We start from the raw sequence: 16,338 nt of genomic DNA, 5'->3' as shown, positions 1-16,338 counted from the left end.
GGCAGAGCGGGTAAGGCCGACCCCTGGGCCTGCGGGCTGTAAAGTTCATTCCGGCTTTTGTTTCAGCTGACAAGTGGAAAGTAAAAATGGGTCTCGGGTTCCAAAATACATGATCTTCATGGCAAAGGTCAGTAAATCTATCTTATTACCCAGAGAGAAAGGCACAACCTGGCTCAGGAAACGAGACCAGAATCTGTGGGCTATGGGAGCCCACTCGGGGCCTGGCTCTCCTAAGCATCGTTGCGTGGACTTGCCTGGAGCACCAGCTGTGCTTCATCCCCTCCCTTCCCTGCACCACAGATGCCCAGGACCACGTCGCCACATGCAAACCCACCACCCACAAGTCATTTGGCAGCTGCCAACTCAACGCCAGCCCTGCTGGAAGGACAACCGTGTTTGTGGTTTATTTTTTAATGCAGCCACAGAGCAAACATCAATCCTGAACTTAGCCTGGCATGAATTTCCTTTATTTAACTCTAGCTGCAGCAGAAGACATACTCTCTATGCCTCATGCATGGAATAACAGGGACAAAATGCCCCACCAGTCCCGTCGTCGGCAGGGCTGCTCTGTGACAGCCATGAGAAGCAAAGGTCAGCGAGATTCACATGGACACACAGCACTGAGAAAGAGACCCATCTGTCCAAGCACTTAAGATTCCGACATGAAAAACCTAAGTGGAGTCAAATTGTCAAGACCTTCTCCAAAGGCACGGATCCCAAATGAGAGCTCTTGTGATTTTAAAGTCGAGCAAAACTGTTGTCCTGAAGCCAAGGAAAGTGTGGCCCATCTGCACACACACAGGTTTTACCTAAAAGTTCCAGTGAGCTTTTGACTCCCGCAGAGCTCAAGATAAACACAGCTCCAATAAAACCCGATAGCATGGGCTCTGTTCAAGTGAGACCACTTTACAGCTTGACCAAGCACTCTGCCAGGAAATGATTGCTTTTCCAGTCCAGCACAGGAATGCGCCCTGCCTTATGTCTCTGGGCACAAACGTCACTGTGGGTGGTGGGCCAGGGATGAGGAGCCTGAGGCCAGGGCAGGTCTTACAACACATGGTGATGGAGCTGAAGATGACTAAAGAGACCCCTGCAGACACAGACCCCGCAGACACAGACCCTGCAGTCTTCACAGGCTGCCCCTTGTCGGAAGCCTCTCTCCATGACCAGCTGCCCCCTCACCTCCAAGGGTCCTGCACCAACCCAGCCGGTTCACAGCAGTGCCGTTTGCTAATGGAAGCAAAGATGTGCCTCATGAAACAAACAAGCTAGGCGACCCCAAAATAGCCTCGGCTCCTGTCTTAAAACACTCCAGTTTCCGTGGCTTCTTCAAGAGACATGTACAATTTCATCATGACGGCTGCACTGATTTATGGGCACCATTGTTCTCTTCTCTGCACACACACTGCCCCCAGCCCTCATTCCATACACTGGAAAAGCAGAAGGAGCAAAAACTGCCTGTCAGAGCCACTGGGGGCTGCCCTGACATGCTCAGAGTTAAATGTAGATTGGAACTCCCTCCATGGCCCCGCTGCCCCATCCCTGATCCCCATCCCCTACGAGGGAAAATGTTCCCAGAAAGGCTCCCAACTCATCACAGTGAACTCAGGATCCTGCAGCAACAGCAGTGAGCATCTTTTCGTAAGACCTGTACAATCATTAAAATGAACTAAATCTCTCCAGGAAGACCAGCAGAGGCAGGAGGGAAAAGCTACAGGTGGTATCTACCTGCAGCTGCAGGAGGCGGAAGGGCACACCTGTGGAGCTCAGGGGCTGAGAGGAGGCGGCCAAGCCACCTGCCAGCCTGGGAAGGTCTCCTACGAAACCTTTCTCAAGAAGACACCACAAAAACACTCTCACGAGATGTCTCTTCCACACACGTCCGCCTTTCACTTCTATAGTAACTGCTTCATTTCTGGGCTCTAGGACAAGGCTTTTGTGATCCTCGCTTCCCTGCCTTTCTGTACAGCTTGAAAACGGCTTTCCCCAGCCCAGTGTCTGGTAGAATCCAAGGTATATGCAAGCAATGAGGTTTTACTTCCTGCATTCCCCCACTAAACAACAGAATTTAGTTTCACCTGTTTTAAAAACACACACAACTTTGCACGTGGAATCCCACCATGCTCGTCTGTGGCCTCCTCCTTTCCTTTGCCATCTGGTGGTGCGATTCACCCACAGTATAGCTTGTGGGTGAAGTTCATTTGTTTTCATTATCATATGGCACTTTGTCCTATGAAGAGGTACCAATTATTAATCCAGTCTGGACCGGGCACAGTGGCTCACGCCTGTAATCCTAGCATTTTGGGAGGCCGAGGCGGGCAGATCACTTGAGGTCAGGAGTTCGAAGCCAGCCTGGCCAACATGGTGAAACCCCGTTTCTACTAAAAATACAAGAATTAGCTAGTCGTGGTGGTGTGTGCCTGTAGTCTCAGCTACTTGGGAGGCTAAGGCAGGAGAATCGCTTGAACCAGGAGGCAGAGACTGCAGTAAGCCAAGATCATGCCACTGTACTCCAGCCTGGGAGACACAGTGAGACTCCATCTCAAAAAAAAAAAAATCCAGTCTGCAGCTAACAGATGTTCACGAGCAGCAATGCTAAGAAAGCCCAGGTCTCCTCTGTCCTCTGGTGGGGCAACGCAGCTAACTGCCTGCCTCTGCCCCACCCCAGGTCAGGGGGCTGTGCCAGCTGATGTCAAGTCTGAGGGCGGCTGGAGGAGCTGCTGCTCACAGGATCCTGCACTGGGGCGAGTTCTGGAACTTCTCCAAGCTTTGGTTTTACCAGGCTGCCCAGTTATGAATGACAGCTCGCTCCTCCACCTCTGCCACCTGGGCAGTAGCCTCAGCCAGGTGTCAGGCAAGAATCCTTCAAATCACACGAGCCCTGCCCATTCAGTCTGTCTGTCTGCTGCATTGCACGTACTAGCTGCAGTGTTCAATATATTGGTGATTTTTGTTTGCAACTTCAGTCAATGCCAGTGTCTTTCTAGAGGAAAGAAATTACGGTAATTTAAGATTATTAGATTGGAAAATCATCACAAGAAAATTAATAAAATCATTTTTCTTAAAAAAAGTGTATTCAAGGAAAACAACTTTAAAAGTTCACTTGAGATAAATATGTGTGTGTGTGTTTGTGTGTGTACACACGGTATTAAATCATTCCTTAGGAATTTCTGTTCTGCATTGCTTACTGTTTTTTTGTTTTGTTTTGTTTTGTTTTTGAGACGGAGTCTCACTCTGTTGCCCAGGCTGGAGTGTAGTGGCATGATCTCAGCTCACTGCAACCTCCGCCTCCCAGGTTCATGCCATTCTCCTGCCTCAGCCTCCTGAGCAGCTGGGACTACAGGTGCCCACCACCATGTCTGGCTAGTTTTTCGTATTTTTAGTAGAGACGGGGTTTCACCATGTTAGCCAGGATGGTCTTGATCTCCTGACCTCGTGATCTGCCCACCTCAGCCTCCCAAAGTGCTGGGATTACAGGCATGAGACACCGCGCTCGGCCTGCTTACTGGTCTTAAACAGCCATGTCATGAGATGACACCACATCCACTATAAAAAAAAAAAACTTGTAACAATAAAAAAAAATCATCAAATATGACAAGCTGAAACTTTGGCTGTTTAAGAGGGGGGCGGGGAGAAGCCTTGCCATATTAAAAGAATCCCCCTACTCTTTGCGCTTTATGAGCACTACCCAAGGTAAGCGATCTTAAGGGGCTTGGGGAAGAAGGCCAAGCAATTAAAGGACCAGCAGTGGTTCTCAAAGCCATCTCATACATTTTTCTTGTCCCAGTTGTCTCATTTTCAAGATGTTTTACGTGTTTTAAAAGGAGAAGACAAATTCCACTTGTGCATAAGAAAATTTCTTAACATCCAGTGTTCTTAATCTATACAGATTTGGCAGGTAGAAAAAAATATATAGTTTTCATCGCTGTTGTAGGTTTCTTACTTCTAAGCTACAAGGTAGAAGTAAAAGAATAAGGGATGCAGGCTACGACGCCACGTGTTCACACATTCTAAGTGGAACACATAAAAGAAAAAAAATGACCGAACCATACTTTTTTTTCATCGTCAAACTGCCACTTTAAATATGTATTTAGGAAAAAGAGAAATTATCCATACTCCCCCTACCCTCACAAAACTGGTTTCATTTTTGCATGTTGACGTCTAAGCTTTTACTGCCTCGTCCAGGAGTTTATTTAGGGATTTATAGTTTATTAGGCAGTTAAAATCTTTACCGTGTTCCTTAACCTGGGCATACCTTATGTGTGTAATTCTCCCTCTGGATCCTGAAAGATGTGTTCACTGCAACTTAAAGAAGGAAAAATTGCCCCTTTGAAATGCTCAACTTAGCCTATTAGTTTATAAAGGCAAATTAAACCAGGCACCACCAGGCCATTTCAGAACCAAGTGAGCCACTCAGACTGTGGATTAACCTGAAGGCCCCGAGAGCCGGGACCAGAGCCAAGCGCACACAGTGTCGGGTGAGGGGCTGGGGTGCCCTTGTGCATCTCCTGCAGCCTCTCCCCTCCTCGCACCTGAAACATTCCTGACTCACCAGTCATGCCACGCCTGGTTGCAGCCGCTATCTTTTCTCTCCTCGGCATAAACTACCTTTTGTATAGAACAGACATGAAAACACCCTGAGATCGGACCCCGGGGTTTCATTCCAAGCTAAGATCTCATCTTCAAAACCCTCCACTTCTGACGTTACCACTGGGGAATGGGTCTGTCACGGCCACTCCAGCATGACTGTCTGCCCCTTGGGAATGGAGACCCCAAGCACCACAGCCAGCGCAGGAGACCCCGCTGCAGTCGGAAAACGTGATCGCTCCTGTTAGAGCCTTTTTAAAAGAGTAAAGGCATTGTGTGTCTAAGTATTAGCCATGACAGATGGTATGAGTTTTCGCGAAACCTGGCATTCATAAAAGCAGTGCTCCACTCTGGAGCTTTAAATAAAAGGGCACAGAGAACAAGAAAATCGTTTTTCGGCACACAGTAGAAGTCTACCTCAGCAGAAACTAGAGAGAAGTTCCCTGTGGACTCCAAGGAAAATGAGATAAATTTCAGTTTGGGAGAGAGGGAAATCTAATAACAGAATCCTGGGCAACAAGTCAAAAATGACATTAAAATAAAGACACAAAAAGCACACACTACACAACACCCAAGGCCCTCCGCACCGGCTGCGCGCAGGCACGTGGCAACACAAGCGTGGGATGACAGCAGCTTAGGAATGAATTCACCAATTAACAAGATGAAGGGGTTCGGGGGGGGTGCGGCGGGGGGCGGGGTGTATTCTGTGTTTACCAAAACACCTCCTCCAATATCCTGGCCTGATTCGTGGTGCTGTCAGATGGGGGTGTGTGTGTGTGTGTGTGTGTGTCTGTGTGTAAGTACAGGCATGTGTGCCTGTGTGTATATGTGTGGTGTGTGTGTGGTGTATGAATGTGGGAGGGGTGTGTCTCTGTGTATATGGTGTATGTGTGTGGTGTGTGTTGTGAGTGTGGGTCTGTGGTGTTTGTGTGTATATGTGTGGTGTGGGGGTATACGTGTGAGGATATGTGTGCATATGCTGTGGGTATGTGTGGTGCGTGTATGTTGTGGGGAGGTATATGAGTGCGGTGTGTCTGTGGTATATGAATGTGAGGGAATGTGTGTTTGTTGTGAGTGTGTGTGTCTACGGAAGTATGTAGCGTATATTGTGTGTGTGGTGTGAGAGGTATATGTGTGGGGATACATGTTTGTGCATACGGTGTGGGTATGTGTGGTGTGTGTGTGTTATATGTGGTGTGTGTGGTGTGTGTGTGCGCTGTATGTGTGGTGCGTATGTGTGTGTATGTGTGGTGTGTGTGTGTTAAGTGTGGTGTGTGTGTGGTGTGTGTGTGGTGTGTGTGTGTTATGTGTGGTGTGTGTGTGCTGTATGTGTGGTGTGTGTGTGCCACATGTGTGGCGTGTGTGTGCTGTGTGTGCTGTGTGTGTACTGTGTGTGTGGTGTGTGTGCTGTGTGTGCTGTGTGTGTGTGGCGTGTGTGTGCTGTGTGTGTGGCGTGTGTGTGCTCTATGTGTGGCGTGTGTGTGCTGTATGTGTGGTGTGTGTGCGCTGTATGTGTGGTGTGTGTGTTGTATGTGTGCTGTGTGTGTGTTATATGTGGTGTGTGTGTGCTGTATGTGTGGTGTGTGTGTGCTGTATGTGTGGGTGTGTGTGTGTCATATGTGGTGTGTGTGTGGCGTGTGTGTGCTGTATGTGTGGCGTGTGTGTGCTGTATGTGTGGTGTGTGTGCTGTATGTGTGGGGGTGTGTGTGTCATATGTGGTGTGTGTGTGCTGTACGTGTGGTGTGTGTGCTGTATGTGTGCTGTGTGTGTGTTATATGTGGTGTGTGTGTGCTGTATGTGTGGTACGTCAGTGTGGCATGCATACATGTGTGTCCGCCTCTCTACTGGGTGATGTGTCCCCGGGGGAGCCTCGGAAGCCAGAAGTCGGTTTTCTCCGCCGACACTCCTAAAGATGCTTGCCTTACCCAAGGCCAAGCAATGCAGTCGGGGCGGGGAAGGATGTGGACCTCTGATGGACCCACCCTCCATCAGAGAACCAGGCCAGGCTTCCGGTAACAGGACTCGGATCCATACTGTCCCTGTGCAGACGCATGCCTGCAAAGCAAGTGCAGAATAAAGAAGAGAGAGAAAGAGAAGTAAGGAAAGAAAGGAGAGAAAAAGCATAAAGAGGAGAGATGGTCAAAAGCGAGTATTCTCAAGAAATGGACAGCAGGGGAGGGAAGGAGTTCTTCTTTTCCTCATCCCCTAATTGCTCGAACATACTCCTGACCCCCAAGTGTCATGAAGATCTACTGTCCTGATTACTATTACTGCTGTCGAGATTAGGAACAGCCAACACGTGTGCCGGGTGCCATGCCTGTATTATCTCCTTTAATCCTCACAATGACCCCATTGTTATCCCGATTAACAGCTGAGGAAACTGAGGCACCAAGAATGCAAGTCAACAGCACAGGCACCAGAACCCAAACGCTGGCCCTTGGGCGCCGTGTCCTCACCCTAGGCATCAGTGTCTCATGCCAGAGGCCAATAGGATGCCACATGCATGGGCACTCTCCACAGACTGTGACCTAAAGAACAGCGCAGCCAGCCCACTTCCAATGGTCCACAGCTTCTCTGCCTCTGAGGCAACAAGGAGAAATGGGCGGGGTTTGCCCAGACAGGTACTTTGAATATTCCGGTATCTTAATTCCACCTCTGGAATTAAAAGCTGGGCAGGGAGGGGGCCAATGCCCTCAGTGGTCCATCGTGTCGAGGTGACAGAAAGAACTCCACTGACTCAAGAGAGGGCAGCGGGCAGGAGGTGCCAGGGCTCCTGCCACTCCCTTCCTCCTCCCCCAAGAGCCCAGAGGCCTCCTCCAGGCACATGTCACTGATGTGCTGCTCTGCATCCAGCTGGCACGCAGGAGCCACCTAATTCTCTGCAGCTCTTTGCTCTCCCACAGCAATAGTGAGGGGGGCACCCCCTCGAGAGGTGCCTTCCCCCTCTCTTGACCGGAGGTGAAAACACAAGATGCTCCCAATCGAGAGCTGCCTAAACGCCCTTGCACGAGAGCCCCTCGGATGCGGCATTCGGGGGTTTCTTTTCCTCTTTACACTTACAAGATATTTGCTAAATGGATATGAATTTAACAGAGAACAACTAGAAGCAAAAATCAGAGAAAAGAAAACCCACACAGAACGCATTTACATGTGCAGGAGGGAGAGAGCGTGTCGGAGCTGGAGGGAGCGGCCACAGTTACCCAGGAAATACAGAAGAAACAGAAGGCGGCCCACGGCCCTGCGAAGGGCTGGGTTGGCTGCTGCCAAGACCCCGAAGACACGTACAGGAACTAGCGGATGTCCTCGACCTCTCGTGGCTCCTGGAATGAGGGCCTCAGAACACAAGCAGGTACTGTGCGGGAGCCCTAAAGTCAGTGGGGTCTGAGCCAGGTGGCCCTCCATGCCCACCCCGGGGCAGGTCAGGTACATGACCAGGTTAAAGGCTCAGATGGCCCCATCAAGACAGTCTGTTGTATCCTAGACTTATTTTTTAAAGAAACGTTCTCATTTCTGACATAATGCATCGTTCCTGACAGCCCTCGGTGCCTGGAAGAAGCAGTGATCTAGATGAGAGGCATGGGTGGGGAGTAGGGGCTGTTGACTTTCGTTCTCTCTTTCTAAGGAGAAAATGGACTTCTCCTAAAGGGCCGTGACGCCCAATCCCACTAGCCTGCTCACACTTACAAATTACTGTACGTCTAGAGACTCCACACAACTACAGGTCCTCCGCATGCATGTCGATGTCTGCGGGTGATAAATCACAGGGAACACCGGGGCAGCAGGAGGAGCCCCAGTAGAGACAAGCCCCGTGGCACCACCCCCGGCTCTGCACATGCCCCGCCTGGCTGGACTATGTCTGCTTCTCGTTGAGGAATGAGTGACTTCGTTTAGTTAGAAGGGCTCCACAGAGTTTCTCTAAAAATCTCAATTCAAAACACAACCAACCCCCACGCTGGTTCCAGCCACTCCCAGCCCTGGGCTGCCGGCCCTGCTGTCTGCACCTTCTGGCCTCTGAAGGCCACTTTCCTGCAGAGCAGGGCCTTTCAACAGCCACTCTGGCACTAACGGCCATCCACACACTCTCCTTCTAAATGCTTTTTCATCCCTGCAGCGGGGCGGAGGAAGGGAGGGGGCCATCAAACGCGGAGCTGCACACGTTTCAGCAGGCTGCCCTGAGCCAGCAGCATAAATCAGAACGTGTTTTCCTATTTCAGGGTGGAGGAAATGGTTCTCCAGCAAAGTTCCCTACCGTTTCTTAAAGTGATTATTTTGATTTAAACTGCTGCCCGGTGGCTAGACTTCTAGCTACCAGTTTCAGGTCGTCTGTCCTGGGAGCCGACAGCACAAAGGAACACTGTTTGCAGGTTCCTGGGGGCCTCCTCTGGGCCGCTGCATGAGATGGGCTCTCAGCCTCCACGCTCCTGCACCTTCCACAGACCAGCGCTTGTTCCTCACCTAGGGAGCTGCCAGCCCCAAATACACCGCCTCCTTCGTGCCACTCGCCATCACGCAGGCTGTGGTTTTACTTCTTCCTGCCGTCCTCCAAGTATCAGGCTCTCTCTGTGTCTGAAGAGAACCTATGAATTTTGGGAAGGACACAATTCAGTCCACAGGGAATCTAAAATCCACTGTGCAATATTCTTCGTTTTAGGAGGCGGCAGCTGGGGCTGAACTTGCTCAAAGTCGTCCTAAAGAACTGCAGCCCCAGACTGGCCCCATGTCCAGCCCCCTACACTGGCGAGATGTTGTCCTATTAAGTTTAATAGGTTCGTGGCTACCAGAACCTACACCGTTGGGACGGTTGAAAAGAAAACCAGAAGCTGAATGAGTTCACGGGGCAAAACGGCTGTGTTTAGTAATGATTTTTTTATACTCCCCCTCTGTATACAGAGTAGCAAGCCTCGACCCAGGTCCTTGCATGCTCCCGTGGGACAGAGAAGGCGGGGCGGTAGGGGGAAGCAGGAGCGGGCAGGGGATATGTCATTCCTGCGTTTTCTACACGTGCATCCTAATGTAGAGTAACCATTTCATGGCTTGCAAAAGATTGCCAGACAAAGCAAAATGCATGCATGACACAGTTCAAAATTATGAATCCAATCCAGCATAGACAAAGTTACAGGGGTCTGCAAGCGGAGAGGCAGTTTTGTATTTTCTGCCCTCCCCACCCTACGCCCAAGGTGGAATGAGGAAACTTTCTCAGAAAAGGGCCCTCTGTCCAGCGACACCAGAGCACAGTGAGAGCCTCTGCACGCACCCCTCCCCATCACCCAGCACCCTCACTCCCAGTGTCGGGCCTGGGCGGCCCAGGGTGAGAGCCTGTCCTGGGGAAGTCAGGCCCTGACCACCTGGTGAGTCTCTTCTAGGAATGCTGCAACCAGCCAGAGCCACAAGGCCATGCCTGCCCCCAAATCCAAGACTTTCAGGTGATCTCACTGTGTGGATCTTAGGCAAGAGGATGTTCACAGAGACATCCATCCCAGCGCACCATCCCATCTAATTCTTACCCAAAACTCACCACGGGTCAAGCATATGCACTAGGGGAGTTCCCAGTCAGCACCTTTCAGAAGCCAGCCCCCACCCTCACGCACACCCAAAGGGTGCTCACACCAAAGCATGCTTTTAATCAGCTTTGCTGGGGTATAATCTACATGTAATAACACATACCCAGGCTGGGTGTGGTGGCTCACATCTGTAATCCCAGCACTGTGGGAGGCTGAGGCGGGCGGATCCCCTGAGGTCAGGAGTTCGAGAAGAGCCTGGCCAACATGGTGAAACCCCATCTCTACTAAAAATGCAAAAATCAGCCAGGCATGGTGGCAGGTGCCTGTAATCCCAGCTACTCTGAAGGCTGAGGCACGAGAATCACTTGAACCCGGGAGGTGGAGGTTGCAGTGAGCTGAGATAATGCCACTGCACACCAGCCTGGGCAACAGAGCGAGAATCCATCTCAAAAAAAATAAGTGTACCTTATGAAGAGCTCTGATAAATGTCTACACAGATGCAACCACCACTACAGTCCCCACTGAGAAGCACCTGGCAGAAGAAGCAATGCCATGGCAGTTGCAGCCAGAGGTGACTACCACTCACACAGGGAGCCGCTGGGTGACACCAACCCCAGGATGCCTCTGGCTGGGCTTCTACAACAATGGAGCCCAGGCCAGGCCTGCTATTCTCTATCTGGACGACCTTGAGAAGTTAAGCCTCAGTCTCTTCATCTTAAAGCTTGGAATACTGTAGCGTAGATGACAGGCTTTGCCATGGACTGAAGTGTGTCCCCACAAAATATGTCGAAGCCTGAACCTCAGTATAACGGTGTTTGTAGTCGGGGCCTGTAGGGAGGCAGTCAAGGTTAAAAGGGTCAAAAGGGCGCTTCCAATTCAACACAGCTGGCATCCTACAAGAAGAGGAAGAGACACTGGCACTCACTCTTTCCACCCCATGAGGATGCAGTGAGAAGGCGGCCATCTACAAGCCAAGAAGAGAGCCCTCACCAGAAACCAAATCTGCTAACACCTTCACTATGGACCTCCAGCCTCCATACTGTAGGAAATCAATGTCTACTGTTTAAGCTGCCCAGTCTCGGTGCTTTGTTAGGGCATCTGGAGCCTACTGAGACAGACTTTCTGCAGAGAATTGAAGGTTCTCAAGGAAATCTCAGGAGAAACCTCAGTAACCACAATGCAATGGAACTGCTCCATTCAAGCAGGCCAGGGGTTTCGGATTTCAAGTTTTGAGTCTCGCCTGTCCCCTCAGCATTCCCCCCATAAGCATCCTCTGCAGTGGTCCCTGAACCTCCTTTGACCTCCAGAGCTCTGGAGAAGACCCTTGAAAAGCCACTGGGCTGGAGTCTGTCTTTTCAGGTACCACTCCCTTGCCTTCTAGGGCAGATGGGGCTCAAATATCAATGACTTCAGGAACAGAACTGTGCCTCCAGAAATTATCTGTCAAAGCAGCTATAGACATGTTTAAGAAGAGGTGCCCTTCTGGTACCCAGATAACCACAGGGTACCGTGTGGAGACAACATGGGGCAGAGCTGCGGACATCACAAGCTGAGGGAACAGCACATGCAAAGGCTCAGAGACACAAGTGGCACGGATTGGGCGGGGGGGAAATGTGGAAGGTGGAGGATGAGTGCAAGGAGGGAATGTGGGTTCAAGGTGGGTGTGGCCCCATCCTTCTTAAAGCAGGATTCAACAGAGAAAGGAAATGAGAGCTTCAAGGCGTCAGTATGGGCAGGTCCGCAGACAGCACAGACAGGCTTGGAACCAGAAAGACAGAAGGAGTGCCTGTCCCACTGGACAGAATGCCTGACTCCCCTGGGAGGCCACTTTCCCTCCCTCCTGGACCCCTCATTAGGCCTCGCTACCATCTCCCCAACTTCCAGAGATAGTCTTTTGCAGACAAGACCTACTGCCAGGTCCCTGAACGCCCCCTTGCTCCTCTGTACAATGCACCAAAACATGGGAAGCAAGCTACATTTGCAAACCACACATATACTCCCCCAGAAAGGGCTCCCTAATGCAGTCCCCCCATTTCCCACATAGAGACTTGAGGGCGCCAGAGGGGGCCCTGCAGGGGCCAGCTCATACAGCAACAGCTCCAGTCTTTCAAAGTAAGCCTAGGCAGGCGGGACCCAACAGCACCCCAGCTCTCCTCCAGAGCTGCTTTTCTCATTTCCGTGTGCAGCCTGCAAGGGCTGGGGGTGGAGAGTAGGCCTGAGAATGACCCTCACCCCCCAGCACATAGTGGATCCTGCCCTTCCCGGCCAGGAGATGCTGGTCGCAGGAAGACATCCTTCACGTCTTCGCTGCCACCAGGAATCACACTCCCCAGAACTCAAGTTCCACTCGACCAAGCTCGAGTCAGGCTTTGATCTTGCAGGAAACACCCACGCAGAGTCACTCTCCAGGACAGGAAGGATGCAGGAGCCAGCTTCAGCAGAACTCCTGGCTAGCAGCTCTGCCTCGCAGTGTAGAAACTGTCTCAAAATGTAAAACAGATGAGCCTGTTTTAAAGAAAGTTATTTCTATTGCGGAATCTTTCAGAGCAAGCAGAAACTTGAAGAGCCTTATCACCTGGGGCACAAAACCAAGGATACTCGAGTCTTCTCTCACCAGAGAAATGGATGTGATTTTTACCGACACATAACAAGGAAATGCGTTGGTTTGATGCTATTTCTTGATTTCTACTTCTGATAACGTATGCATGCCAGTCCTAATCAAGAAAGAACGGCATTCAATAAGCTGACAAAAACTCTTTTCCTGCAAATTCCCTACCTTGAAGGTCAGGATTAAGAGTGAAGCATAGAAATTAAACCAGGGGAGCGGAGCTGTATATAAACTCTGCTGGCTTTTCAGGAAAGGACTGGACCTCTGTCTGTCCACCCATCTGGAGGCAGGGCACCAGATGATGGGCGTAGATATATGGCGGCTCTGCTCAGTGCCATCTGTGTTTTAATCAATCTGGCTAACGCTTAAGTTTTTAAAAATAACATTTGGGGCCAGGCGCGGTGGCTCATGCCTATAATCCCAGAACTTTGGGAGGCTGAGTATCACCTGAGGTCGGAAGTTCGAGACCAGCCTGGCCAACATGGTGAAACCCTACTAAAAATAGAAAATTAGCCAAGTGTGGTGGCACGTGCCTGTAATCCCAGCTACTCGGGGGACTGAGACAGGAGAATCACTTGAACGTGGGAGGCAGAGGTTGCAGTGAGCTGAGATCGCTCCACTGCACTCCAGCCTGGAAGTGACTCCAGGGCTTGCTTGCTTGAGATCACTTTGGCCAACCTTACCATGGGACCAAACCCTTTCTTGTGTGGTTTTGTAATTTCAGGAGAATCACAGGAAATGTTCCCACAAACTCTTCTTTACCTCCCAACGATGGTCAGATGAGATTTCCAGGTTTTTCTTGATTTCAACAAGGAGAATCAATCCAGGGGTGAGGAAGGAGAACAAGAGCTCAGATAAAGGGGCCCTGGAGGTAGAAATGAACTGCCACATGGAAAACATCTTGACTGCCGAAAACGCAGTCTCTTCACTTCCGAAGATGTGCTTCGAAGCTCCCCTCTTCTCTTCCACTTTCCTGTTAAAACGAACACTTCCAGATTTGGCTTTATCTAGCGGAAACCGAAGGCCGACCGACCTTTACCGGCGGGATCTGACGGCGTGATGTCTCACAGAAAGTTCTCCCCTCTCAGACATGGGTCCCTCGGCTTCCTGCCTTGGAAGCACAGCAGCACGCATCGTGGGAAGGTGAAGAGCTTCCCTAAGGATGACCCGTCCAATCCGGTCCACCTCACAGCCTTCCTGGGATACAAGGCTGGCGTGACCCACATCATGATCATGCGGGAAGTCGACAGGCCAGGATTCAAGGTGAACAAGAAGGAGGTGGTGGAGGCTGTGACCATTATGGAGATGCCACCCATGGTGGTTGTGGGCATTGTGGGCTACATGGAAACCCCTCGAGGCCTCCAGACCTTCACTGACGTCTTCGTCCGTCTCCAGATACTGATGTATTCGCTGAGCACATCGGTGATGAATGCAAGAGGCGTTTCTATAAGAACTGGCATAAATCTAAGACGAAGGCCTTTACCAAGTACTGTAAGAAATGGCAGGATGAGGATGGCAAGAAGCAGCTGGAGAAGGACTTTAGCAGCATGAAGAAGTACTGCCAAGTCACCTGCATCACTGCCCACACCCTATGCACCTGCTTCCTCTGTGCCAGAAGGCCCACCTGATGGACATCCAAATGAACGGAGGCACTGTGGCCAAGAAGCCGGACGGGGCCCGTGAAGAGGCTTGAGCAACAGCTACCTGTGAACTAAGTGTTTGGGCAGGATGAGATGATAGATGTCATCGGGGTGACCAAGGGTAAAGGCTACAAAGGGGTCACCAGTCGTTGGCACACCAAAAAGCTGCCCCACAAGACCCACGAAGGCCTGCGCAAGGTGGCCTGTATTGGGGCATGGCATCCTGCTCTTGTGGCCTTCTCTGTGGCACACGCTGGGCAGAAAGGCTACCATCACTGCACTGAGATCAACAAGAAGATCTATAAGACTGGCCAGGGCTACCTTATCAAGGATGGCAAGCTGATCAAGAACAATGCCTCCACCGACTATCACCTGTCTGACGAGAGCATCAACCCGCTGGGTGGCTTTGTCCACTACGGTGAAGTGACCAATGACTTTGTCCTGCTGAAAGGCTGTGTGGTGGGAACCAAGAAGCGGGTGCTCACCCTCCGCAAGTCCTGGCTGATGGAGACGAAGCGGCGGGCTCTGGAGGAGATGGACCTTAAGTTCATTGACACCACCTCCAAGTTTGGCCATGGCCGCTTCCAGACCATGGAGGAGAAGAAAGCATTCATGGGACCACCCAAGGAAGACCGAATGGCAAAGGAAGAAGGAGCTTAATGCCAGGAACAGATTTTGCAGCTCATGGGGTCTCAATAAAAGTTATTTTCCACTGGGAAAAAAAAAAAGAAAAACAAAACACTAACACTTCCAAGGAAGCCGGCTAGAAAGAACCCTGGGCTCCGCCCCTGACTCCCACCCCAGGCCACTGTTCATATGTAATCCGTAGCCCTAGAATCAAGTATGATTTCCTGAAGAATGTGGACTTCTGGAGATTACTACAGAGTATCTGACCTTCTGTTTCATTACGCTGTTATCGTGCTTCATTATACCCTTACATTTCGAACTTCCTTTTATACTATGCAAGTATTACGTGAATACACTCCTCTCTGAGTCACACTTGTAGATAAAGCTGAAGTCCCCTGGACATAACTTCAACCTCCCCAGATATAAGCAGTTAGTACTGTGTCATTTACGCTCTCAGGTCTTCCTCTGCCTGTAGGAATATGGTGTTTTGAACATGCTGTTTGGCCTAAATCACCAAACAAACTATCTACGTGCTGTTTTGCAAATGACTTTTCGTTGAGCTATAACTTGGAGATCTTTGAGGTTGGAGCCACCTCAGTTTTTTTTTTTTTCATTGCCGTGTAATATTCCCTAGCACTAATATTCCATATTTATGGGTTGGTTTTCTGGTCGTTTCCAAAACAGTAAACACTTAGTTATCATGTTTCTTTTTCTCCCACAAACAGCATTGCCATAAATATCCTCATACTGACTTCTCTGTGCCCTGAGCTCAGTGTGCCTGGAAGGCAAATCCCAAGACATAGAATTACCGGGTTCATGGGTGTACCTGTTATTGATTTTAAGGACAGCTGACTGTCCTCCAAAGCAGATGTGGTAATCTACACTTCACCGTTTATTAAAATGCCCAGTTCCCCATACCCTCACCTTAAACCCTGCTGATACAATAGCTTGAAATCATAACTTATGTTATTTTATGTTTCCTAATATAGTGTGGAAGATGGAATAAGGATCCACCCAAGATGGCCACATCCTAATCCCCAGAACCTGTGACCACGTCGCCTTACGTGGCTAAGGGGACTTTGTGGGCATGATTACATTAAGAATCCTGAGATGGGCTGGGCACGGTGGCTCACGCCTGTAATCCCAGCACTTTGGGAGGCCAAGGCGGGCGGATCACAAGGTCAGGAGATCGAGACCATCCTGGCTAACACGGTGAAACCCCGTCTCTACTAAAAATACAAAAATTAGCCAGGCGTGGTGGCGGGCGCCTGTAGTTCCAGCTACTCAGGAGGCTGAGGCAGGAGAATGGCGTGGACCCAGGGAGGCGGAGCTTGCAGTGAGTCGAGATTGCGCCACTGCACTCCAGCCTGGGCGA

At 50.4% G+C, this 16,338-nt stretch overlaps 1 protein-coding gene and 1 pseudogene across 3 annotated transcripts in view; one reads left to right on the top strand and one right to left on the bottom strand.

Annotated features, from left to right (window-relative positions):
• ROR2 (receptor tyrosine kinase like orphan receptor 2) overlaps positions 1-16,338 on the bottom strand; it is a 226,369-nt gene that overhangs the window by 107,398 nt on the left and 102,633 nt on the right. The window lies entirely within an intron of this gene.
• LOC117098350 lies at positions 13,663-14,996 on the top strand (annotated as a pseudogene).

Source organism: Trachypithecus francoisi, unplaced genomic scaffold, assembly GCF_009764315.1.
Source record: "Trachypithecus francoisi isolate TF-2019V2 unplaced genomic scaffold, Tfra_2.0 Lachesis_group16, whole genome shotgun sequence".
NCBI lineage: Eukaryota > Metazoa > Chordata > Mammalia > Primates > Cercopithecidae > Trachypithecus > Trachypithecus francoisi.
The sequence above is the reverse complement of the archived record's forward strand: the minus strand, read 5'-3'. Positions and strand labels throughout refer to the sequence as shown.